General features: G+C 39.0%; 2 long non-coding RNA genes and 1 pseudogene across 2 annotated transcripts in view; 1 reads left to right on the forward strand and 2 right to left on the reverse strand.

Annotated features, from left to right (window-relative positions):
* Nucleotides 1–6,071: 6,071 nt before the first annotated feature.
* LOC118148865 (uncharacterized) lies at nt 6,072–22,714 on the forward strand. The gene is made up of 5 exons (XR_004735905.3): nt 6,072–10,092; nt 11,877–11,955; nt 13,633–13,682; nt 15,088–15,218; nt 22,546–22,714. It is a non-coding gene; the product is annotated as an uncharacterized LOC118148865 (long non-coding RNA).
* LOC128929972 (uncharacterized) overlaps nt 17,510–22,819 on the reverse strand; it is a 37,368-nt gene continuing 32,058 nt past the window's right edge. Inside the window, exon 3 of the long non-coding RNA XR_008477388.2 lies at nt 17,510–18,132. This is a non-coding gene — a long non-coding RNA (uncharacterized LOC128929972). The remainder of the gene's footprint in view (nt 18,133–22,819) is intronic.
* On the reverse strand, nt 22,543–22,728 carry LOC118149069 (U1 spliceosomal RNA; annotated as a pseudogene).

The raw sequence follows: 22,819 nt of genomic DNA on the forward strand, positions 1-22,819 counted from the left end.
AACAGAAAAAGAAACTTGCAGCAACCCTTACTGTTCTGCAGCCCCTGTGGATAATCCCCAGCAAGCAGGGTCTGGAGAGGACCTCCAGCAGTCCTGCAGCGGAGGGGCCTGACTGTTAGAAGGAAAACTAAGAAACAGAAAGAAATAACTTCATCAACAACAAAAAGGATGTCCACTCAGAGACCTCATCTGAAAGTCACCAACTACAAAGACCACAGCTAGATAAAGCCACTAAGATGGGAAGAAACCAGCACACAAAGGATGAAAATATGAAAAATCAGAAAGCCTCTCCTCCTCCAAAGGATCACAACTCCTCACCAGCTAGGGATCAAAGATGGTTGGAGAATGAATATGACGAATTGATAGAAACAGGCTTTAGAAGGTGGTAATAACAAACTTCTCAGAGCTAAAAGAATATGTGCTAACCCAATGCAAAGAAACTAAGAACTAGAAAAAAGGTTAGATGAGATGCTAACTAGAATAAACTGCTTAGAGAAGAATATAAATGACTTGATGGAGTTGAAAAGCACAGCAAGAGAACTTGGGGAAGCATACACAAGTTTCAATAGCCAAATTGATCAAGCAGAAGAAAGGATATCAGAGATTGAAGATCAGTTCAATAAAATAAAATGAGAAGTCAAGAATAGAGAAAAAAGAGTGAAAAGAAATGAACAAAGCCTCCAAGAAATATGGGATTATGTGAAAAGACCTAATCTATGTTTGATAGGTGTACCTGAATGTGATGGAGAAAATGAATCCAAGCTGGAAAACACTCTTCCGTATATCATCCAGGAGGACTTCCCCAACCTAGCAACCCAGGTGACCATTCAAGTCCAGGAAATACAGAGAACACCACAAAGATATTCCTCAAGGAAAGCAACCCCACAGCACATAACCATCAGATTCACCAGGGTTGAAATGAAGGAAAAAACGCTAAGGGCAGCCAGAGAGAAAGGTTGGGATACCCACAAAGGGAAGCCCATCAGACTCATAGTGGATCTCTCGGCAGAAACCCTACAAGCCAGAAGATAGTGGGGGCTAATATTCAACTTCCTTAAAGATAAGAATATTCAACCTAGAATTTCATATCCAGCCAAACTAAACTTCATAAGCAAACAAGAAAGAAAATCCTTTATGGGCAAGCAATTGCTGAGAGATTTCATCACCACCAGGCCTGCCTTATAAGAACTCCTGAAAGAAGCACTAAACAAGGAAAGGAACAACCAGTACCAGCCACTCAAAAAAGTACCAAATGGCAAAGACCATCAATACAATGAAAAAAAAAATGGGTCAACTAACTGGCAAAACATCCAGCTACCATCAAAATAGCACGATCAAATTCACACATAACAATATTAACCTTAAATGTAAATGGGCTAAATGCAGCAATCAAAAGATACAGACTAGCAAATTGGATAAAAAGTCAAGACCCATCAGTGTGCTGTATTCAGGAAACCCATCTCACATGCAAGGACACACATAGGCTCTAAATAAAGAGATGGAGGAAGATTTAACAAGCAAATGGAGAGCAAAAAAAAAAAACAAAAAAAAGCAAGAGTTGCAATCCTAGTCTCTGATAAAATGGACTTTAAACAAACAAAGATCAAAACAGACAAAGAAGGGTATTACATAATGGTAAAAGGATCAAGAAGAGCTAATGATCCTAAATATATACACACCCAATACAGGAGCACCCAGGTACATAAAGCAAGTTCTTAATGACCTACAAAGAGTCTTAGACTCCCACACAATATTAGTGGGAGACTTTAACACTCCACTGTCAATATTAGACAAAACAATGAGACAGAAAATTAACAAGGATATCCAGGACTTGAACTCAGATCTGGACCAAGTGGACCTAATAGACATCTACAGAAATCTCCACCCCAAATCCACAGAATATACATTCTTCTCAGCACCATATCTCACCTACTCTAAAACTGACCACATATTTGGAAGTAAATCACTCCTCAGCAAATGCAAAAGAACAGAAATCATAACAGTCTCTCAGACCACAGGGCAATCAAATTAGAACTCAGAATTAAGAAACTAACTGAGAACCATATAACTTTAAGGAAACTGAACAACTGGCTCCTGAATGTTGACTGGATAAACAATGAAATGAAGGCAGGAATTAAGATGTTCTTGGAAACCAGTGAGAATGAAGACACAACGTACCAGAATCTCTGGGACACATTTAAAGCAGTGTCAAGGGGGAAATTTATAGCAATAAATGCCCACATGAGAAGCGAGGAAAGATTGAAAATCGACACCCTATCATCAAAATTGAAAGAGCTAGAGGAGCAAGATCAAAAAAACTCAAAGCTAGCAGAAGACATGAAATAACTAAGATAAGAACAGAACTGAAGGAGATAGAGACACAAAAAACCCTTCAAAAAATCAATAAATCGAGGAGCTGGTTTTTTGAAAAGATCAACAAAATAGACCACTAGCCAGATTAATAAAAAAAAAAAGGGAGAAGAATCAAATAGATGCAATAAAAAACAATAAGCAGGATATCACCACAGATTCCACAGAAATACAAACTACCATCAGAGATTACTATGAAAAACTCTATGCACATAAAACAGTAAATCTGGAAGAAATAGATAAATTCCTGGACGCTTGCACCCTCCCAAGCCTAAACCAGGAAGAAGTTGAAACCTTGAATAGACCAATAACAAGGGCTGAAGTTGAGGCAGCAATTAATAGCCTACCAACCAAAAAAAGTCCAGGTACAGACAGGTTCACAGCTGAATTCTACCAGACATACATAGAGGAGCTGGTACCATTCCTTCTGAAACTATTCCAAACAATCCAAAAAGGAGGGAACCCTTCCCAAATCATTTTATGAGACCAACATCATCCTGATACCAAAACCCAGCAGAGACTCAACAAAAAAAAGAAAACTTCAGGCCAATATCCATGATGAACATAGATGCAAAAATCTTCAATAAAATACTGGCAAACTGATTGCAATAGCACATCAAAAAGCTTATCCATCACAATCAAGTAGGCTTAATTCCAGGGGTGCAAGACTGGTTCAACATATGCAAGTCTATAAACCTAATCCACCACACAAACAGAATGAAAGACAAAAACCACATGATTATCTCTATTGGTGCATAGAAGGCCTTCGACAAAATTCAACAGTGCTTTATGCTAAAAATTCTCAACTAGGTATCAAAGGAACATATCTAAAAACAGAAAAAGCTATTTACTACAAACCAACAGCCAATATCATACTGAATGGGCAAAAACTGGAAGCATTCCCTTTGAAATCCAGCACTAGACAAGAATTTGTCTCACCACTCCTACTCAATATAGTATTGGAAGTTCTAGCCAGAGCAATTAGGCAAGAAGAAAAAATAAAGGGTATTCAAATAGGAAAATAGGAAGTTAAATTTTCTCTATTTGCAGATGACATGATTGTATATTTAGAAGACCCTATCATCTCAGCCCAAAATCTCCTTAAACTGATAAGCAACTTCAGCAAAGTCTCAGGACACAAAATCAATGTGCAGAAATCACAAGCATTTCTATACACCAATAACAGACTAACAGAGAGCCAAATCATGAGCAAACTCCCATTCATAATTGCTACAAAGAGAATAAAATACCTAGGAATACAACTAACAAAGGATATAAAGGACCTCTTCAAGGAGAACTACAAACCACTGCTCAACGAAATAAGAGAGGACACAAACAGATGGAGAAACATTCCATGCTCAGGGTTAGGAAGAATCAATATCATGAAAATGGCCATACTGCCCAAAGTAATGTATAGGTTCAACACTATCCCCATCAAGCTACCAATGACCTTCTTCACAGAACTGGGAAAAACCACCTTAAACTTCATATGGAACCAAAAGAGCCTGCATAGCCAAGACAATCCTAAGTAAAAAGAACAAAGCTGGAGGCATCATGCTACCTGATTTCAAACTATACTACAAGGCTACAGTAATCGAAACTGCATGATACTGGTACCAAAACAGAAATATAGACCAATGGAACAGAACAGAGGCCCTGGAGGCAATGCCACACATCTACAACCAACACATCTTTGACAAACCTCACAAAAACAAGCAATGGGGAAAGGATTCTCTGTTTAATAAATGGTTTTGGGAAAACTGGCTAGCAATGTCCAGAAAGCAGAAACTAGACCCCTTCATGACACCTTACACTAAAATTAACCCCAGATGGATTAAAGACTTAAACAAAAGACCTAACACCATAAAAACCCTAAAAGAAAACCTAGGCAAAACCATTCAGGACATAGGCATAAGCAAGGAATTCATGACTAAAACACCAAAAGCATTGGCAACAAAAGCCAAAATAGGCAAATGGGATCTAATTAAACTCCAGAGCTTCTGTACAGCAAAAGAAACAATCATTTAGAGTGAACCAGCAGTGAACAGAATGGGATAACATTTTTGCAATCTATCCATCTGACAAAGGGCTAATATCCAGAATCTACAAAGAATGAAAACAGGTTTACAAATAAAAAAGCAAACCCATCCAAAAGTGAGTGAAGGATATCAACAGACACTTTTCAAAAGAAGACATATATGAGGCCAAAAAACATATGAAAAAATGCTCATCATCACTGATTATTAGAGAAATGCAAATCAAAACCACATTGAGATACCACCTCACGTCAGTTAGAATGGTGACCATTAAAAAATCTGGAGACAACAGATGCTGGAGAGGATGTGGAGAAATAGGAACACTTTCACATTGTTGGTGGGAGTGTAAATTAGTTCAACCATTGTGGAAGACAGTGTGGTGATTTCTCAAGGACCTAGAAATAGAAATTCTATTTGTCCCAGAAATCCCATTACTAGATATATACCCAGAGGATTATAAACCATTCTGTTATAAAGACACAGGCACATGTATGTTCATAGTGGCACTGTTTACAATAGCAAAGACCTGGAACCAACCCAAATGCCCATTGACAAATAGACTGGACAAGGAAAATGTGGCACATATACACCATGGAATGCTATGTAGCCACAAAAAATGATGAGTTTGTGTCCTTTGCAGGGTCATGGATGAATCTAGAAACTGTGATTCTCAGCAAACTGACACGAGAACAGAAAATCAAACACAACATGTTCTTACTCATAGGTGGATGATGAACAATGAGAATACATGGACACAGGGAGGGGAGCATCACACACTTGGGTCTGTTGGTGGCAGCCAAGGGAGGGACACTGAGGAGGTGGGGAGGTCAGGGAGGGATAACATGGGGAGAAATGCCAGATGTAGGTGATGGGGGGAATGGAGGCAGCAAACCACATTTCCATGTTTGTACCTATTCAACAATCCTGCATGATCTGCACATGTACCCCAGAACCTAAAGTAAAATAAAAAAAAAGATGCATGCACTTAGTGGTCTATTAGAGAGAAACATGGGAACAAGAAAGGGTCCATTTCTTCTTTCTATAAGGTGAACAACAGCACTAGCAGAGGATTCAGTGGCATTGACGCTCACCTCCGTGATGAGTGGGAAGCAGGGAGTCATGTGGCCAGACAGCATGAAGTGTGTGGACACCACCTGATCAAATGGGAAGCTGACTCTGCCCTTCTGCAGACTGCTGCCAGGTGGGGACACAGCTCAGGGTTACCACAGCTCTCAAATTTTTTAGGAGCCATAAATCTGGGTTGTTATGTGAAGTGTATTCCTTTCCCCTCAATGTTGTCTGAGCTAACTGCTAACAAACAAAACGTATTAGGTGAGCTGGGTCCCGCTTGTGAATGGCTGTGAATGGCTGTTTCTCTGCAACCTCCCCACCTTCCACATCAGTCCTCAGTGAAGAGAGAAGCTCTGGGGGCACTTCCAGAGAAGGAGGAGATGGGCACTAAATTTAAAGCAAAGTGGAAAGTGGACAAGTTTATACAGAAAGCATGTTGGGAAAGTGATGAGTTCTCACTGATGACTGCTACCCAAGCACCCTCACAGGGATTCAGAGGAGCAAGGCTTCTTTGCCCTCTAACTGGCACTGCCTTGGCACAAACAGCAGCCCAGCTTCTAGAAATAAGAAAAGAGGTAGCTACTTAAGGCATTTCCTGGGGCTGCAGACTGTTTGAGAATAGTCTAACCATGTCTGCCCCCTTCACAGATTCACCAGGTATATGATGCTCTTTCTGGCTGAGTTCTATGTGCAGAGCTGATGCATGAGGACAGCTTATTCTTCCTACCTTGCCTCAGAAACACTTGTCTGCATAGGTAATGCAGCTCTCGCTTTAGGTGGGAGGGAGGGCCTGGGTCAGCATACCTGTGTCTGAGCTCAACATACACTACATTCATCCCAACAACTCAGCATTACCCTCTGCCAACACTGTTTGGGGTCATTTTTCTGATTTGGATTAGCCTGTTTACACAAAAATTGAAAATATTATCCTAATTGAGCCATTCTCTTCTCTCTTTCCTTCTCTTCCTTGAGTTTTCTAGTAGTGACTTTATCACAGGAACTCTTAATTTTTCTAAACCCTTTCTTCAAGGGTGCAGGGAATTTAAAACATACTTTACTTCATCTGTGTGTATTTTTAAAACCCTATACTATAATGTAAGTAATAGAAGTTAAAGATAATTGCAAACTATTCTTGATTTTACTTGTGTTTTATTAACAAATCTGCCTTAATCCAGGATTAAAATTGAGTGAGATTGGAGGATTTTTCTCATCTGCAGCTTGGAGCAAGAGATTCTGTGTAATAAACGTGCCTCTTTGCTTGACATAAAGCCATCCTATTATATTTCTGGCAGTGCTGAGTGAGACCAACTCTCACCTGCCCTGCAATGCACATGTACATTGATAGGCAAGGGGTGCCCAGCACAGTTAAAGGCTTGAGCCTCCCTGTTCCCCTCAAGGTGTCAGGATGAAGGCCTCTTCCTCTTTGCTTCTGTGCTTTAAGTTTCCTTTCCATAACATAGGACCTTTCTTCTGACTCTAGCATTTCATTTCAACATTATATCACAGGGCATGTTATTTCAGGAAAACAGGCAGTAACTGGAGTATAAAACACCTTCTTCCCAGTGCTGCTGGTTTGTTCCACTGATTAGAGCATCATTGACAAGGTGAAGGTCATAGGGCCTCCATTTTTATTGGGACCAGTCCACAGTTTCCTTCTGCTCTGTGGTCTGTGGCTATACCTGTAGTCCAGATCAGCTGATGCTGTGAAAATGTCACCATCCAAAGGATGACAGAAACTCAGAGGGTCTCTCCTGTGGGCAGTGGACAGCAGGGTCATATCCATCCATAAAATATGTTACTTTATGAATAGAAAGTCACCATTAGAGGGAAAACACCATGTCAATCAGCAGTGACTAAAGACAAAGCAGCCCTAGGTCATCCCACAAGCCAGTGACTATGCACCTAGTCACTTTCCTGGCCTCAACCTCAATCTGAATGTTCCTGGAAAGACACATCCTCATGTTTATTTCAAGCACACACTAAACTTCCCCTGTCACTTTTGATTCTATGCTTCCTGTGGTAATGTCAATAATTATTGGTGAATGAATGATGTGTATGCATTACGTGTGCATAGGTGTATGCAATGTTTATGTTTCTGTGTACCTGAACTCATTCTTTAACTCCTACTTTCACCCCAAAACCTATTCACCCAGGCCTAAGTCTTATGTACAGGAATGAGTATACCAACCAGTAGTTTACCCACGTAGGCATACCAGCTGTTACTTTCTCCACTCCTTTCTGTCCTCAGTCTTCTGTATATAATTCATCTCAAAATGCTGTCAAATTTACCATCAAAATGTCTTTCAACTGCCCCTTCCCTTCCATTCTTCCTCCCACTGTTCCAGTTCAGACCACAGCCATCTCTCTCCTAGTTAGCTCCAATGGCTTCCAGTTGGACTCTCTGCTTCTGAAATGCTTGCCTACCACCTCTTATCCATTCTCACTATTGCACCCTCATTGATCCACTCAACACAAACCTGACCTTTCTACTCCATTGCTCAAAAGTCTTGCCTGGCTTCCACTCCCCTGATAAGAGATTCTAAGCTCCTCAGCATAAAACATAAAAACCATCAAGATCTGACCCTGGCTTCCACCCTGGCCTCAGCTCCTGCCTCCCATTAGAAAGCATTCCACTTTCAGCCACATCATTTACTCGCCATTCTTGGAACATACTGAGATCTCTCAAGCCTCCAGAAACTTATATGTGTTAGGTTCCCTGCTAGAATCCCTTTTCCCATCTTATCCACACAGGAGCTTTCTAATTCTCCTTGCAGACCTGTCTCCAAGTGCCGACTTTGCATCCCACTCAGGAAAAGCCAGCCAAATCTACCTCTGGGAGGTGGAGGCATTGGTCATAGCACTTGCCTGCCTGTAGCACTTGCTCAACTGAAGGACCAGAACTCATTCACCTTTGTATTTCTAAGGACCACGAGCACACAGGGAGGTCCCATTCATTGAGGCTGCCATGAGGTGTTGAGTATCTACCATGTGCTAGCAGTAGCAAGTAAAAACAAAATTGGTTACCGTTACGGTGCTAAGTCATGAATAAATTCTTATTCTTATATCTGTGTGTTGTCTATATAGTGAGCAAGAGTTCAACTATAAATAAAAGAGAAGTATCTATAAGCAAGAATTCTTATTCTTATATCTGTGTGTTGTCTATATAGTGAGCAAGAGTTCAACTATAAATAAAAGAGAAGTATCAATAAACAAGAAAAAAAAAGTTTCCATTCCCCAACCACCAGATTTTCTACTTGTAATTTAGTGGATGAAATACTTACTAAAGAGAATTTTTTTTCACTTTAGTGAGGTGACTCAGCATATAGAATAGTAACAATAATGATGATAATAACAAGTAACATTTTGGAGTGCTTGCTATGTTCTAAGTCCCATTCTGAGAACTTTACATGTATTAGCCCATATTTTTTTCACAGAACAATCTTAGAAAACAAGTATTATTATTATTATCCTCACTTTAGAAAAAAAGAAACTGAGACATTTAAACGTTAAGGAATTTGATTACAGTCCTACAGTTAGTAAATATTGGAGCTGGTGTGTACCCAAGCAATGTCTTAGTTTTCTTACTGCAGATAGATGTCCTTTAACACATTCAATATTGAGAAGATAGGGACTGTGATGTATCAAGTCCATGTAACAAGGAGCTACCTGAATTTTAAAATAATGTGAAGAAAAGTGGTAAGTATATATAAAACTCTAGGGATGGAAAACAAATCAGTGGTTGCTTGGTGGAGAGGGAAAGGCTGATTATAAAGGGCCACAGAAGGGCGTGTCAGCTCTGTAGGGTTGTGGGGTGGTGGAGGCATTTGTCAAAACTCACAGAACTGTACACAGTACAGTATGAATGTTACTGTATGCTAATTTGAAAAACACTAAAGCAGAAAGTGAAGGGATCCCAGGGTGGAATGCAGACTAAGACAAATGAATCTAACTGTATTATCAATGTATGACATAACTTCACTGAAAAGAGGAGAGAAAAATGGAGCTGGCCTAAGTAGCTTTGGAAAGTCGTGTGTGAGCGGGACACTAAGGCCAGAGACAAAGGAATTATGTGCAAACACTACTATTCTAGTTGATAAATGTATTTCTCAGTGGCATATGGGTTGGTAATCCTGAAACTTAGTGTATGCTGGATTGAACAAAATAAATACATTGTAGATAATAGGAGCCAGTTTTCTCACTATCATAGAAGGGAATTACAAATAAGTAGGGTGGAAGACTACAATGTATCCTGTGGATAGGAGTCAGAGATGGACTCTGGACCATCTCTCCTGTGGGTTAGAGCCAGAGATCTAAGTGTGAACTCCTGGCTGTTGTAAGAGTGAGACAGGTATCAATCTGTATATATACATGGATTATTTCCTGGCTTTGTTCACTGAGTAGAACAAAAAGCAGGGATATCCTACTAACAACAGGCACACCACTGCCCAGATTTTGATTTCTAAATATTCTTTTTTTTTTTTTTTTTTTTGGAGACACAGTCTCACTCTGTCACCCAAGCTGGAGTACATTGGTATGATTACAGCTCACTGCAGCCTTGTCCTCCTGGGCTCAAGCAATTGTCCCACCTCAGCCTTCACAGTAGCCAGGACTAAAGGTACCCACCTCCAGGTCCAGCTAATTGTTTTTTCTTTCTTTCTTTTCTTTTTCCTTCCTTCCATCCTTCTTTCCTTCCTTCTCTCTCTCTCTCTCTCTTGCTTGCTTGCTTGCTTTCCTTCTTGAGATGGGGACTCCCTCTATTGTCTAGGCTAGTCATTCTTGGGCTCCGGTAATCCTCCTGCCTCGGCCTCCCAAAGTCCTGGAATTATGGGCATAAGCCACCACAACCAGCCTTTAAATACCATTCTTTAATGAAAGAAACCAGGGCTCTTTGGAGAAATGGCTGATTCTATGACTGAGAGAGGGAAACTCCATGATGAGCCTGGACCATCTCATCAAGTCAGAAACCAAGAAAGCAATCAAAGGAGAAAAAAAAATTCAGAGTATGGGGTCAAGTCAAAAGGACCAAGAAGCCAATTAAAAAGAGCTTCCAATGGCCAAAGAGGGAACAACTTCAGTTACAAAATTAATTACAATAGTATTGAATTATAACCCCCATAATAAAATAAATATCCATGAGTCTACATTGATAGAAACAAACGCATAAATAAATGAGAGACTAAGGGATAAATTTTCCTTATGGAAGAATTCCAAGTAATACATGCAGAAAATCCCTTCTCCAGGAGATAGAATTTCCCGCTTATAGAGTGTGAGGCTAGAGGTGATGACCTGTGTCCAAATCACAGATTATGGAAATGGAAAAATAATAACTTTACAGTGGAGAAAACTGGAAGAATGCAAACACTACCTTAACCAAGTGATCAGCTTTAGCCTGTCACATACCCCTGATATGATGCAATGAGAGGGGCACCTTATCTCTGTGATAAAAACTGCAACCCCAGTCTAATCATAAGAAAACATAAGATAGACCACAATTGAGGGACATTCTGCAGAATATTTGACCAGTATTTTTCAAAGCTGTTAAGGTCATAGCAAACAACTAAATACCAAGAAACTTATCACAGATCAGAGAAAACTAAAGAGACCCACCAACTAAATCCATGTGATATCCTAGATTGCATCTTAAAACAGACAAAACAACAGGAGTAGAAAAAGTGGTGAAATCTGAATAAAGTCTTGGGTCAGTAGTATTGTACCAAGCTAATTTCTTAATTTTGACAAATTTACTGCGGTTATGTAAGATGTTCATTTTAAAGGAAGGTGGGCGAATGGGATATCTTTGCAACTCTTTATCAATCCAAAGTTATTCTAAAATGAGAAGTTAAAAAAAAAGCCTATTTCTAATTGTTATTTCTGCAGATATGTACATATATTGTTTTTATTTTTAAAGCATATAAAAATATTACCTACTCAAGAAATAAAAAATAAATAGGTACTGCATTCATGACAATAAGCTTCTAAAAGTGGCAGAGTTATAAATGTGCTGTCATTCTTATTCTTCTTTATTTTAATGCATTGTTTTTAATTTCCATAATAATTCAGATTTAATCCAAGAAAATGTCAAATTGGGTTTTGAACAAATGTTGAGGAAGTTTATCTATTTCTCTTTTCTGGTCTTGAGGATTGAATGCCAATTTGGGCTAGATTCAGAAATAATAGAAATGAATCCTCTCTAATTGAAAATCGTTTGCAATGCCTGAATTAGGCCCCTTACCCTGGGCTTAACTAAGCCTAAGTGCTTATACTCAGGCAGAGGAAAGAATAGAGACAGCAAACAAATGCCCCAAGTAAACTCATCACACAGAAACTTTCAGAGAAGATGCCTGTTTCCATTGTGAAAGGTTGGTCGGAGAACTAATTTGGATATCTACTTCCTTCCAGATTTGTTTCATGCCCATTTCAGCTGAAATATACAAATCACTGATGGCAGATAGAGACGTGAGCTGCTCTTCTATAGCAGGTAATTCTAGGTGTACAATCAGGTGTTTTGTGGCTGTCACTTAAGCAGTCCCTGACAAACACCACTGCCAATGGAGCCTGACACAAATATATGAGGCGCCTTCTGCCCATCTCTCGTGCCAAAGCATCATGCTAAACACATGGTCTGCAACAGGGCAGCATGAAGCAAATTAATGCTTAGGAATTTTGGAAATAACATTTTGTTTAAAAAGCAAGGAGTTTATTTTTCAATTATGTTTACAGAGGAAAAACTGTGGCAATCAAACGTGGGGGTGGCTCTCAGCACCATAATCAGATTCCACAGGCGTCAGTTCAACCCTGCAGCCATGTCTTCTCTATTCTTCCATTAGGGGAAGAGATCCTGAGTCTGAGTGCCATTCTTCCTTGCAAATTCTTGGTTGTGGCATGGGCAGAAAACATGCATCCCTTAGAAAGAATCTCCCCGAGCCAGGCTTCATCTGTGTGGATGACCCAGTGAAGGATGAGGGGACCAGCTCTGAGGGGCAGAATGATCCAAACCATGGAAATTTGTCTCTGGTTTCCCAGGGAGGAAAAGAGGACACTAGGCTGATGGTAGCCTCCTGAGTGGTCTCCCTACTCATACCGTCACCATCTATAATTTCTTCTCAGAACAACCGAATGATCTTTATAAAAATGTAAATTAACTCATGCCACTCCTTTGTTAGAAAACCCACCAATTACATTCACAGTCCTTATCACAGCCTCTAAGGCTCCCATGAGCTGGCTCCTCTCTGCCCTCAGCAGCAGTCACCTTCCCCTTCCTCATTACACTTCAGCCTGCTGGCCTTCTAACATGTGAAGTCCATTCCTACCTCAGTACCTTTACACATGCCATTTCTTCTTCCTGAAATGTTCATCTAGATCTTTTTGTATCTCTTTTTTTCATTGTAATTATTAGCTCAAATGCCATGTCTCAGAGAGGTCTTTCCTGAATACTTTATCAAAAAAAGTTTCCTCTACCCATTGCCTCCATCACTCTCTGCTCAGCCTTTAATTTTCCATAGCACTTAATTCAGCTTAAAATTGTACTCGATATTTATTCCCAGGTTCATTAACTACCTGCCCCATTAGTATGAAGACATTTTACGGCATCCACATTGCCTAGAATAGTGTCATGGCCATCATCAAAGCTATTCACAAATAATCTAGCTCACATCCTTCCAGATATATTTAGTTACCTCATTTGCTTTAGCCAATGAGATGTAAGTAGCAGTGACACACATCATTTCTAAATGGAACCCTTAAGAGATAGTGTGTGATTAATTATATTCCCTTACCCTGGCTGCAGGTTCTGGTCCCTGCATCTCAGGGAAGCACATGTCAAGGTAGAACTTGAGCCTAAGTACCATTCAGGCTCAAGCCTGACACCTCACATTGAAAATATATCACAGAAAAATGTTTGCTATTTTATGCCCCCAAGATTTGGAGAACAGCTGTTGTTTGTTACTTTGGTATAATCTAACCTATCCTAACATAGTGACGAAGTGAATAAATGATAAATGAACATACTAAATAGGCAGATGATCTCGGCACATCTCTCAGTCAAAAGCAACCAGAGGCCAACTCAGATTTGCTTACAGCCAATAGCATAAGACCAGAGCTAAACCCAGAATGGAGACTGTAAGGTAAAGTAAAGGTCTTGCTGACTGTGTTACAGGTCCAGCCTTGCTCCAAAGCCAGGGGTCACACAGAGGATGCTTCTTCTCAGTAAGTAAGTTATTTCCTTGGAAAAATTTATAGATTTCTCAAGAAAGCTATGGTATAGTGGGATCTCTCATGCAGGAGCCTTGGTGGGGCAATGTGAGAAAGGAAGTCAGGAACTTCTGTGGTCCCTCTCATTAATTATCCTCCTTTTAATGAGTCTAAAAGCACAGTCTTGGGCATCTGCTGGGCTTGGGCTCACAACTCAACTACTTCAAGGTCAAGGTGGGCATTGACCTTGAAGCTATGTGACCTTAGGCATTTTCTCAATCAATCTGAGCTTCAGTTTTCTTCTATAAAATATGACCAATAATGCCCTCCATCTCACAAGGCAGTGAGAATTAATTAACAAAGGGCATTTATGGCACTTAAGTTGATGTCTGCCACAAAGTACATGCTCAGTAAATGCTAGTTACTAATATGAGTATTTTCCTAAACTCTAGAAGTTTCTCAGGTATGATCTACAGGACACGCCATTCTCTTGGAATATACCATAGTGAAACAAATGAAGGCATATTCTCCTAAAACAATCAAAATGGCTAAAATAATTTGAATTCCAGTGGAAGCACAGAAGACGCAGAGAGAAAGCCAAGCCACAGACATGCTACGTGATTCAGCATGCCATTAAGGGACATTCACATTGTTCATATCTGTTGCTTTTAGTGTTATCATATTTTTGCACAGACCTTTTAATCTCAGAAATTAAATGACTACTCTAGAAGGTTATAGGACTTCTCACCCTCCCTCTCCCTGGTTACATTTCCTTCTGAGACATTTAAAAAGTTTTCAGCCAAAAAAAAAAAAATGCTGTAAAAGGCTAGGTTGAATTATGAGATACACTGAATTATATGAAATTAAAATGAAATTTTAAATTATGCAGTTCAGGATGATATAGAATGAGTGATAATAAATAAAGGTTAAAAGGATGATGGCAGATCCTTTTTCATGGTTTGTATTTTCTTCCCTTTCTGTTGTTTATAAAAACCTTCTCAGAAGATTAAAAATAATATTTCTTTCCCTATTGATTTTTTCTTTTCCCGTTTGGCCAACATTAATTTATTTCCTGTGTTTCTAATGGAACCGATATCAATATAGCTTTATTTATTTATTTTATTCCATGGACATTGCCATTACTGATGACAGCCCAAGCCTGAGGACCGCAGCCAGACAGCTCCTGAGGTGACAGGGCATTTCTGCGGTCAGTAGAGCAGGATTCTGTTTCTACCAGCCTCTTCCCATTGTCTGCATGGAGAGACCTTGAGAGATGTCTATGCCACCCAAAATTCAAGGGTCTTCTGGGTCACTGCACTATCCTGTGAAGGCTGTTCCAGATCCAGTCTTATGAGGACCCTGGTCATTTGGTGTCCTCTACTTGGAATTCCTTCTTCCCTCTTCCCCTCCCTTCCTCTAGGTCCTAGCTCAGATCCTGTCTTTTGAGATGAAGATTGCCATGATCACAAACTTCCCAGCAAAATAAGTTGCTAATGTATTCAACACACCTTTGATAAGCCAGACCCTGGGCCACACACTGGAGATTCAACAGTGAGTAAGACATAGCTCCTGCTTCGGAGACTATCCAGTCCAGTTGTGGAGCGTGCTGCAGTGCATGCTCCCCTGTGGGAGAACAGAGGAGGAGCCCAATCTGCCAGGGTACCTCTCCTAGGTGGGGGTCAGGGAAGTCTTCAAGAAGATGGCATCTGAGCTGAATCTCGATTTGTTGCCTTCTTAGGAAACAAAGGAATAAAACTAGGAAGTTAGGAAACATAGTTACAAGGACTTACTCAAATTAGCACATCAAGCTGGCCATGCCAGGACTGAAACAGAGGTTCCCAGATATGGTTGCCCAGCCTCCTTCCACTTCATCCCTAGCTTTCTTACATTGCAGACATTACCTGTTAGTTAAAACATGGTTCTGGGTCTATTAGTTATGCTGTTTGATAATTTGCATATATATATTTTAAGACAGAGTCTCATTCTGTTGCCAGGCTGGAATGCAGTGGTGCTATGTCGGCTCACTGCAACCTCTGGCTCCCTAGTTCAAGTGATACTCCTGCCTCAGCCTCCTGAGTAGCTGGGAGTACAGACATGTGCCACCACACCCAGCTAATTTTTGTATTTTTTTTTTTTAGTAGAGATGGGGTTTCACTATGTTTATCAGGATGGTATTGATCTCTTGACCTTGTGATTCACCCTCCCAAAGTGCTGGGATTACAGATGTGAGCCACCACATCCAGCCAATTTGTATATAATTTAACAGAATCTTCTGGAGTCAATGCTAAAGCTCAGAGGAACTACCCTAGTGGGGATTTCCAGCATGTGGGAGAGAAAATTTGAGGGTAATTCTCACATTTGATGTGGCTGTCATCTACTTGCTCAGTGCCCTCAGCTCACCATCATTAGGGCACTGGGGCTCTCCAGATAGCCTAAGACTCTATCTGTTCACACAGACATGAGAAGACTCCCACTCCTCACCCCAGAGCATAAGCTCTCTCCACAGGGATGGAGTTGGCTGGGGGCTGACTCTCCATCTCTAAGAAAAAATTCCTGCTTTTTTTTCTTGCTTTCCTCTCTTACCATTCCTTTTCTTGTAGAACCTTCTGCCAAAATCTGAGGACAGACTGTCACCTCAATGGGCCTCTCTGGCGGGGCTCCATGACTGACACCTGTAATCCCAGCACTTTGGAAGGCCAAGGCAGGTGGATCATTTGAAGTCAGGAGTTTGAGACCAGCCTGACCAACATGGTGAAACCCTGTTTCTACTAAAATACAAAAATTACCTGGGAATGGTGGCATGCGCCTGTAATCCCAGCTACTAGGGAGGCTGAGGCAGGAGAATCACTTGAACCCAGGAGGTAGAGGTTACCATCAGCCAAAATTGCTCCAATCTACCCAAGCCTAGATGACAGAGTGAGACTGCATCTCACAAAAAGAGAGAGAGAAAAAAGGGCCTCTCCACCAGCTCATCAAGACCTCATCTCTCATCAAAGACATCTGTATCAGTTAAGGAAATGTTGGCTCCTTTAACAATCAAAGGAAAAAGAATAATGGCTCCCAGCACTTTAGAGAGCTGAGATGGGAGAATTGCTTAAAGCCAGAGTTCAAGACCAGACTGGGCAATATAGCGAGACCCCCCATCTCGGTCACAATTTTTTTAAAAAGAAGTTTCTTTCTTATTCAAGATAAATCCAAAATGGCTGAATCTGATTGGCAAATGGGTTTTCTCTCAAAGTAATGATTTAAGTATCCAGGCTCCTTCTATCGTGGTTCTGCTATTCTCACATGTGGCTTTTGTGATCATCATGCTTGCCTGCATTAGGTTAACAGGAGAAAGAGCACTGAAAATCATGCACAGGAGGATATAGTTGCCCAGCCTGGATATGGTACACATCACTTCTACTCTCGTTTCAATTCTAGAACTTAGTCACCTGGCCATATCTAACTGTTTATATTCTAGTTGTGTGGCCACGAAAATGAGAAAACAGTTATGTTGAACAACTAGCTGGTCTCAGCCAAAACATGTAGCCTTAGAGTATAAGGGGAATTCAGTAAAAAATAGCTATTATTCTCTGAGTACAACTGTGGACATAGGGGCTGGCATGATCTATTTTCTCCCTAAAAAGAATGGATGGGTTCACACAACAAATAAATCATGAAGTTGAGTATGTCTGATGCCAAAGTCACTAGGCTATGTCATGTCAACAAGACAATTTAGAAAAAAAAAATCCTACTCTCAAGGAACTTAGAGTTGAGAAACAATTAGATACTCATTGAATTGGAGTTTACTACTTATTTCTAACTTGAAAAAAAAAATCATTTTCACTTTTTCACCAGTGTTAAGACTCTTTGCACAGTCTGGGTATTCGTTCTTATCCAAACTCCTAGTAGTTGATGTTGGTGCTTCTCGCCAAATATTTCTGGCTCTCCCCACTTTCAGACACATGATATAATTACACTTTCCTGATCCCTTTAGGTTAGTTGTGACTTCCTTGGGCAATAAAATGTAGATGGAAGTAACATGTCACACTTTTAGAAGGAAAATTAAAGAACCTGGCACATTTGTGAACACCTTTTTGATATGGTTTGGCTGTGCCCCTACCCAAATCTCATCCTGAATTCTAGTTTCCATAATCACCACGTGTTATGGGAGTAAGCCCCATTTGCTGAGCACTTCTCCTTCCTGCCATCACAAGAAGAGGGATGTGTTTGCTTCCCCTTCCACCATGATTGTAAGGTTCTCGAGGCCTTCCCAGGCATGTAGAACTGTGAGTCAATTAAACCTCTTTTCTTTATAAATTACCCAGTCTTGGGTATGTCTTTATTAGCAGTGTGAGAATGAGCTTTTTATACCTCTTTCCTCTGTGACTACCAGCAACATTCAAGATGGTAGATACTCCATCAGCTTGGTTCCATGAGTAAGGAGGCATGGTGCAGAGTTCCCAGGCAACCTGTGATGGACCTGTGATATGAGCAGGCAAGACACTTATTAAGAACTACTAAGCCTTTGCTGTTTACGTTACTGCAGTATAACCTAGCTCATTCTAACACATTCTTCCCTGAATAGTATAACACATAAAATTTTAAATGTATAATTATTTAGTGGAAATAAAATAAAATAGAGTCCTTTAAGGAAAACAAATTATAGTCATGTGCCAGGTAATGACATTTCAGTCAACTTCATATACAAGGGGTTTTAAAAATACATGACAATGCATATTATGAAAAAACTATGCATGGATCAACTTTTTGCACGCAAATAAACTTGTACTTATTTGTTATGATTAGCTGGGCATGGTAGCACATGCCTGTAATCTCAGCTACTTGGGAAGCTGAGGTAGGAGAATCGCTTGAACCTGAGTGGTGGAGGTTGCAATGAGCCAAGATCACACCATTGCACTCCAGCCTGGGCAACAAGAGTGAAACTCCTTCAGAAGAGAAACAAGAAGAAGGAGAAGAAAGAAGAAAGAAGGAGAAGGAGAGAAGAAGAAGAAAAAGAAAAGAAGAGGGAGAGGAGGAAGAAAAAGGAAGAGGAGGAGGAAGAAGAAGAAAGGAGGAGGAGGAGGAGGAGGAAAGGGGGAGGAGGAAGAGAGGGGGAGGGGGAGGAAGAGGAGGAAGAGGAAGAGGAATGACAACAGATGTAGATATTGAAGAAAAGGAGAGGTGAACAGAGAGAAGGTGATTGGGAGATGCTATGCTGCAGGCTTTGAAGATTTCAGAAGGGACCAGGAGCCTAGAAACTGGAAAAGGTAAGGGAACAAATTCTACCCTTTAGTCTCCAGAAAAAACACAGTTCTGTTGACACATTAATTTTAGCTCAGCAAAACTGATTTTGGACTTATGACTCCAGACCTATAAGATAACACATTTTGTTGTTTGAAACACTTAGTTTGTGGCAATTTGTTAAAACAGCAATAGAAAACTAATATATATAATATGTATTACTTGTGACTGGCTTCTTTTGCTTAACATTATATCTGTGAGACTCATCTGTGTTGTGTATATCAATAGATTTCATAGTTGTGAACATATCACAATTTACTTATCTACCATATGGATCATAGACATAGGCTGCTTTCAGTCACTAATCATTATGAATAAGGCTGTTATAAACATTCTTGTATGTTTTTTTTTCATGGTTAAAAAAATAAACGAGGCCAGGCATGGTGGCTCATGCCTGTAATCCCAGTATTTTGGGGGCCAAGGTGAGAAGATCACTTGAGACTAGGAGTTTGAGATCAGCCAGGGCAACATAGTGTTGTAGAGACTCTGTTTCTACAAAACACAAACTTTTTAAAAATCTGGGCAGGGTGGTATGCACCTGTAGTTGCAGCTACTTAGAAAGCTGAGGCAGGAGGACCACTTGAGCTCCCTGGGAAATTGGCAGTGAGCCACTGAAAATAACAGTTATTGTGCCACTGCACTCCAGCCTAAGTGAGAAAGCAAGACCCTATCTCAAAACAAAAAGACTAATTTTGTTGGTTATATATGTCCAGAAGTGAAATTGATGGGTTATAGGGTATGTAGTATGAAGAAAAGGTATGCAGTATTTGATAGTAGATAAACACTGCAGAGTTTTCCAAAATGATTTTTATCAATTTACACTACCTCTAGCAATGTATGAGTTACAATTGCCCTACATCCTCATTGACCTTGGGTTTTGTCATTATTTCTATTTCATCCATCCTCAGGGGAATAGTCAAATTTGATAAGTTTTGTATATGCATACACTCACGAAACTATCAAGATAATGAAGATATCCATTACTCTCAAAAGTTTCCTTGTTTCTTTCCAATCCATTACTCTACTTCTTCCTGCACATAATCCACCCTGTTCCCAGGTAATCACTGACTTTTCTTTCCATCACTATAGATTAGTGTACATTTTCCAGAATTTTCAATAAGTGGAATCAGATGTACATAGTCTTTTCTTTCTAGTTTTTCATCCATATTTATTACGTTGAATTTATCCTTGTTATAGTATGTTTCAGTAATTGATTTGTTTTTGTAGGTCAATAATATTTCATTATTTGGATGTACCATAATTTTTTTATCCATTCAACTACTGATGGATATCTAGGTTATTTCCAATTTGGTGCTATTATAAAGAGGGCTGCAAAGTCGTGCATACTTTTGAATATATGGCTTCACTCTTGGGTAAATACCTAGGAGTGGAATAACTATATAATATGGTAGGTGAATGTTTAGCTTTTGAAGAAACTAACAGTTTGTTTTCCAGATTGGTTGTGCCATTTTATGTTCCCATCAGCAGTTTATGAGGGCTCTAATTGCTCACATTTTTGCCAATACTTGCAATGGGCAGTCTTTTTAATTTCAGCATTTTAATAAGTGTGAAATGATATCACCTTCTGGTTTTAATCTGAATTTCCCTAATGACACATGATGCTGTGAATCTTTCCATGTGCTTATTGGCTATCCATATAAATTCCATGGCAAAATGCCTATTCCAATATCTAGCCCATCAATTACTTTTTTATATGTTTTGAGAGTTCTTAATATTCTGATAAATTCCTTTATCAGATATATGTATTAAAAGAATTTCCTTCTAGTCTGTGGCTTGTATTGTCATTCTCTTAACAGTATCTTTCAAAGGTATGGCATTTTAATTTTGATGACATTCAGTTTATTCATTTTTATGGTATCTAAGGTGTATTTGTTTAATCTGAAGTCAAAAAAGGTTTTTTTCTACATTTTCTCCTAGAAGTCTTATAGACTCAGGCTTTACATTTAAATATATGGTCCATTTTGAATTAATTTTTGAATTATTGTGAGATGTGCTTTGAAGTTTATTTATTTGCATATTGTAAACAATTGTTCCAGCACCATTTGTTGAAGAGACAAAATCTTTTCTCTATTGCATTTTCCTCACAACTTTGTCCAAAATCCATATATGGTTAGTGATGCCTTTTAAAGTTTAAAAATTTAGAAAAGAAATTTAAAAACCCAAATACATTCACATGTGTGAATCTATTTCTAGATCCTCTATTGTGTTTCATCTATTTGCCTATCCTGATATCCATATCACAGTCTTAACTAATGTAGTTTTATAATATGCCTCAAAATGAGGTATTGTTTCTCCTCTGACTGTGTTCTTATTTTTAAAAGTTGATTTGGTTATTCTACATCCTTAGCACTTCCAAGTGAATTTCAGATTTTATTTGTCTATTTCTACTAAAAAAAAAAAAAAAAGCCTGCTGGGATTTTGACTTGGATTGCACTGAATCTTTAGATCAACTTGAAGAAAAGTAACATCTTAGCATTATCAAGTCTTCCAACCCATAAATTCAGTATATCATCCCATTTGTTTATGGTTTTAGGTAATAAAAGCCTTTATGGAGTTTTTAAAATTAATTTCTTTCAGGAATGGTTTTTAATTTCCAGAGAATAGGCTTTGAACATCTTTTGTCAGATTTATTCTTAAATAACCCCTGTTTGTTCAGGCTATTGTAAAAGGTATTTTTATTTCAATTTCTCATTGTTTATTGCTAATATATGGAATACAATTGATTTTTATATATTGATCTCGTATCATGCAATCTTGCTTGATTCACTCATTAGTTTTAGCAACTTTTTTGTAAATTCAATCAGATTTTCTACATAGATGATAATATCATCTGTGAAGAAAAAATAGTTTTCTTTCTTTCTCATCTAGATGCCTTTAATTTCTTTTTCTTGCCTTATTGTGACCCTTCAATGAACTGTTGAATGGAAGCGGTGCGAGTGGATGTTCTTGTCTTTTTCTTAACCTTAGATGGCATAGGGGTTCAGGGGGAATAATCATTCTGTATTTAACCAAAAAAATAATATTAGCTGTGGGTTTCTGATAGAAACCTTTTATCAGTTTGAAGATGTTTCCTTCTATTCCTACTTTGCTGGAAAATTTTATTGTAAATTATTTAAAATACTATCAGGTGCTTTTCATGTCTGTTGAGATAATCATATGATTTTCAAATGTTAAACCAACCTTACATTTCAGGAGTATGCTATGATTGGTCATAATATACTATGCCTTTTTGTATATTATTGGATTCAAATTGCTAACATTTTGTTTAGAACTTTTACCCTCTGTCGAGTTCATCTGGTATATTTTTCTATAATTTTCTTTCCTTGTAATGTCCTTTTCATATTTTGGGGGACAGAATAAGGCAGGTCTCATAAAATGAGTTGGAAAGTATTTTCTTCTTTTTGGTTTTCTGGAAAGGTTTATGTAGAATAGGTTTTATATGTTTGGTATATGGTATAATTACCTGAGTCTGAAATTTTCTTTTAGGAGAATTTTAAACCATAAATTCAGTTTAGTCAATAGATATACTTATTTATGTTCTCTATTTTTTTAATTAAAAAAAATTAACCAGGAGAAAGTGCAAAAACAGTCCCCCACTACCACAAATTATGCAGTCGAGTTTCCCACATTTAGAGAAATCGCAGAGGTCAACTGAGTCAACATCGCAGAGGTCAACATCCGGAGTGCAATGGATAAGCCTCACCCTGGGAAAACCACCTTCGTGATCATAGTGTCTCCCCTGCCAGGTAAGTGTTCTCTATTTTTTCTTGATTGAACTTCGGCTGTTTGCATCTTTCAAAGAATTTTTCCACTTCACCTAAATTGTTGGATTTATTGGCAAAGTT

This window comes from Callithrix jacchus, chromosome 17 (genome assembly GCF_049354715.1).
Source record: "Callithrix jacchus isolate 240 chromosome 17, calJac240_pri, whole genome shotgun sequence".
Taxonomy (NCBI): domain Eukaryota; kingdom Metazoa; phylum Chordata; class Mammalia; order Primates; family Cebidae; genus Callithrix; species Callithrix jacchus.